Source organism: Sapajus apella, unplaced genomic scaffold, assembly GCF_009761245.1.
Source record: "Sapajus apella isolate SASKATOON/1434 unplaced genomic scaffold, GSC_monkey_1.0 scaffold8, whole genome shotgun sequence".
NCBI lineage: Eukaryota > Metazoa > Chordata > Mammalia > Primates > Cebidae > Sapajus > Sapajus apella.
In genome coordinates this window covers 6,668,418-6,673,348 of record NW_022436948.1, presented here as the reverse complement: position 1 = coordinate 6,673,348, position 4,931 = coordinate 6,668,418, and the positions used below count along the sequence as shown (strand labels likewise).

The 4,931-nt window shown below is 40.0% G+C and overlaps 1 protein-coding gene across 2 annotated transcripts in view; it reads left to right on the top strand.

The window, feature by feature from the left end:
* Positions 1-4,931, top strand: part of LOC116550806 (SH3 domain-binding glutamic acid-rich protein) — a 65,771-nt gene that overhangs the window by 26,700 nt on the left and 34,140 nt on the right. The window lies entirely within an intron of this gene.

Here is a 4,931-nt window from a genome sequence, read left to right as displayed (position 1 = left end):
TGTTACCCAGGCTGGAGTGCAATGGCACGATCTCGGCTCACCGCAACCTCCGCCTCCTGGGCTCAGGCAATTCTCCTGCCTCAGCCTCCTGAGCAGCTGGGACTACAGGCACACGCCACCATGCCCAGCTAATTTTTTTTGTATTTTTAGTAGAGACGGGGTTTCACCATGTTGACCAGGATGGTCTTGATCTCTTGACCTCGTGATCCACCCGCCTTGGCCTCCCAAAGTGCTGGGATTACAGGCTTGAGCCACCGCGCCCGGCGATAATGCAGTTTTTACTAACGTTCCAAAATTATGCTTTTCATGTTTATGCTATGTTATCAACTCATGGCAAATTTTATAACACCGAAGTTAGGAAATATCATTACTTTGAATAATCTTGAGTGCATTCATTAAATATATAAGCATTTGAGCTCCTAGGTTGTGTTTATACAATTCTTTTGTTTTGAATTGACTTCTCATATAGCTTTATATGAGTTAATTTCATAATGATATATGCCCTTATGGTTTATTTCTGTTTAAATGAACCAAACTGCATTTTGGTCTCAGAAAAATGGGACAAGTTAGATCTCAATTCAAGAACAAGATAAGTGTTATTAAGTTTTTTTCTTCTAGTGATGTCTCATCTTTGATTATGTATAATTAAATAGAGAATTATGCTAGTAAAGCCAGTACCATGAATTTGACTTGTGTGCACGTTTAATTCACGAGAATTGCTAAGACTTGCTGATAGATTGAATGTGGATAGGGATGGATTCCATGATGACTTCTAACCAGCGTGTGTTAGATTCTGCTCTGAAAGAGGACCATGTTGACGGGGAAAATTGAGTTTGAATGAGACAGCTGAGTGAAGAAGTGAGGTAGGCAGCTGCACGCTGACCTGTGTCTCTGCGAAATCTGGTTGAAGATGCACACGTGGAAGCTGCAAGCATGTAGATGGAGCTGAAGTCACGAAAAGTGGATGAAACAAAGTAATGAGAGAACTGACAGAAGGGAGACCAGAGTGGGGGTGGAGGTGGGGCTTCAAGTTTGAAGTTGGCTGGAAGATGGAAGGTGAGAGCAGTTAAGGAGGCTAAGACGGAGAGTGGGGAAGGCAGGAGGAGGTCAGGGGCGTGTGGTGTTGTGGAAGCCCAGGAGGAGCTCAACTCTTTACAGAAGAGAGTGATGTTAGTTATGACAAATGCTGCTGAGAGATTGAGTCAGGTGAGGCCATAAAGGTGACTACTGGCTTTGATGACATGGAAGTTATTGGAGGCCATGACAGAAGTAGTTTCTGAGGCGAGGTACAGGCAGATGCATGTGGTCCAGACAGAGTGGTGTAAGGAGGACTGGTAGTGAGAGGGAAGGACTATGCATAGACAATGATTTTGGGGGAATTTTCCCACAAAGGGAAAGAGAAAATTGCAGACATCATTGTTTTAAAAAGCTAATGGGAATTTATCCTAAGGAAATATTCCAAAATAAAGAAAACTATTTCATGGTGACAACCAGTGCAGAGTTATTTCTAATTAAAAATAGTGAGCAACCACAGGTTCCAAAACATAAGCATAGTGAAAAACTATTATGCTGGACACAGTGGCTCATACCTGTAGTCCTGGCTTTTTAAAAACTCCTTCCCACTACTGGAAATTTGGGCAGAGTCCCTTGAGTCCCTGCTTGCTGCCAGTTCTCTAGCTTCCTCTCTCCTCCCTATGTTCTAGAAAGTTCCCCCATCTCTCTTGTTTACCCAAGCTCAATCTCTCTTCTTAATCCAAGTTCTCTTTCAATAGACATCTCCCATATTCCTGCTACTTCCTAATCCCCTTCTTCTGGACCCCAGACCAGAGGGTGGTAGGAGGGGAGAGTCTCGTTTTTACAAAGGCCCACTGGGGGTTGTCTAAACAAAAGGGAATTTTCTATTCTTTGTCAATAATGATGTGGCACACCTTTGAAATGACTTTTTCTTTAACCTTTTATAGATTAAATTCTTAGACAAAGCTACTTTCTTCCCCAAGAGTCCCAAGAAACAGAAGGGGGACAGGGTAGTAGAAAAATATAGTTTCTTTCTGTTCACCACAAATTCCAGGAATCATGTTTTCCTTATTTCTTCCCATTGCAATATCTTTTAATTTTTTTCATTCCTTTTTTTATAGCATTAGAATCTTTTCTTCCTGTGGCTATAGGCTTCATAATGATCATTTAAAACTTTTATCTGATATTCTATCACATTGATGTATCATAATTGACTTATTCCTATATTTTAAATTTTTACTTATTGTATCATAAATGTTTATGCCTTTATGGTGTCATAATGGTCATCTAAATATTTTGTATAACATTCCATCAAGTTGATGTTCCATACATTTTTAAAAGATTTTTTGGCTGGGCACGGTGGCTCACGCCTGTAATCCCAGCACTTTGGGAGGCTGAGGCAGGTGGATCACTGAGGTTAGGAGTTTGAGATCAGCCTGACCAATATGGTAGAACCCTGTCTCTACTAAAAATACAAAAAAAAAAAAAAATTAGCCAGGTGTGGTGGCGGGCACCTATAGTCCCAGCTGCTCAGGAGGCTGAGACAGGAGAATGGCTTGAACTCGGAAGGTGGAGGTCATAGTGAGCCAAGATCACTCCATTGCACTCCAGCCTGGGCGACAGAGTGAGACTCCATCTCAAAAAATTTTTTTTTAAATTAATTAATTTATTTTTCAGAGACAGGCTCTTGCTTTGTTGTCCAGGCTAGTCGTGAACTTCTGGGCTCAAGCCATCCTCCTTCCTCAGCTTTCCAAGTCGCTAGGACTGCAGGTGTGAGCCGCTGTGTCCAGCATAATAGTTTTTCACTACGCTTATGTTTTGGAACCTGTGGTTGCTCACTATTTTTAATTAGAAATAACTCTGCACTGGTTGTCACCATGAAATAGTATTCTTTATTTTGGAATATTTCCTTAGGGTAAATTCCCGTTAGCTCCTTTGGTGAGACAAAAATGCACAAATATTTTTATGGCTTTGGAATGTACCTCCAGTTGCTTTCTGAGAGGATTGTAACATTCATCCTACTGCACTGTGGTGGCCCAGTTTCATTGTACCTTCCAGAGATGAGCATTTTAATCTCCTTGATCTTAGGACCATTAAATTCTATTTTAGAAATTTGTGCCTGGTTTTATTGTGCTATAAGAAGGGAATTTGGCTGTGGTAAATTTCTGTGTTAAGTGCATCTTTGTAACCAAATGAGTATTTTTTCATTTTTGTGTGATATTTTATTTTTTAAATTGACAAATAAAAATAGTGTGTATTTACCATATACAACATAATGTTGTGAAATATGTATACATTGTTGATTGGCTAAACTGAGCTAATTAACATCTGCGTTTCATCGTATACTTTCTTTTGTGGTGAGAACACTTAAAATCTACTCTCTTAGTGATGTTCAAAATACAATGCACTGTTATTTACTATAGTCACTATGTCATAGAATCGATATCTTGAACTTATTTCTCCTAACAGACTACTTTGCTATAAAAAGATTGTTTTTTGAATATTAAAATATTAACTTTTATCAAATATTACATGTATGATATTAGAAAGGTCAAATAGTCCTACAAAGATTATTTTTGAAAAAAAGTCCTGCTAAACATTGCATGTCAGCAAATGCCTTCCATTTTCCTGCTTTAGTTTGCAGGGTGGTGAGGTGCAGAATTTCAGGCTGGGCATTGCTGCATCTCAGAACTGGGAAGGGCCACTCCATCATCTCTTCCCACTTCCAGAGCTGCTCTGAGATCACATCTGATGCCAGTCTGTCTCCAGATCTTTTTATCTGCCTATTTTTGTTTTTCCCAATTCTGCGAGATTTTAGGGTCCTCTTTATTGGTTTTGAAGGTTTATGTTGAGGTAGCTGGTAGAGGTCTTCGTTATTTGTGCTAGGCGTTTGCTGGGACCCTGTAATCTGGAAGGTCAAGCCCCTCGACTCTGGAAGACAAAATGTTAGAGGACTTCTATGCGGGTTCATTTCCAGTTTGTTTTCACTTTCTTTTCTCTTTGGAATTCTTCTTATTTAAATGTTGGACTTCTTGGATGAATTCTCTAATTTTCTTATCTTTTCTCTCCCAGTTTCCATATTTTTGTATTTTTCTACTTTCTGGGATATTTTCTCAATTTTCTACTTTACTTTCCCTCTATTGGTATATATATATTTTGCATTTCTCCTATCAATCATATTTGAACTTCTCAAAAGCTCTTTTTTGTTATCTCTGCATATTCCCTTATTAAATAGCTTCCCATTCTTATTACATAGGTTCATTATTTTTCTTAATTCCAAGTTTATTAAATATAGTTTTTTTTACATCTTCTTCAACTCATTGCATTCTCTGTTTTCTCTAATTCTCTTTTTTCTCTGTTTGTTTTACTTTCCTTTTTATTTTTATGTAAGTTGTTTTCCTCAGATATTTGGCAATCTTTGACTGTTTGTATTTAAGACAAAGTACTAAGCCGGGAGTGATGGGTGCATGTCTGCAATCCCAGCAACTAGGAAGGCTGAGATGAGAGGATTGCTTGGGCCCAGGGGTCGGTTCAAGGCCAGCCTGGGCAACATAACAAGGCTATGTGGTGGTGGTGACGGTGGAGGTGATGGGGTGGTGATAGTGATGGTGGTTGTGGAGGTGATGGTGGTGGTGATGGTAGTGATGGTGGTAATGGTTATGGTCATAATGATGGTGGTGGTGATTATCATGATGATGGTGGTGGCTGGTGATGGTGATGGTCGTAGTGGTGGTGGTGATAGTGGTGGTGTGGTGGAGGTGGTAGAGGTGGTGATGGTGGTAGGGATGATGGTAGTGATGGTGGTAGTGGTGGTGGTGTTGATCGTGGTAGTGGTGGTCATGGTGGTGGTGATGGTAGTGATGGTGGTGTTAGTGATGGTGGTGGTGTGGTGGAGGTAGCAGATGTGATGATGGTGG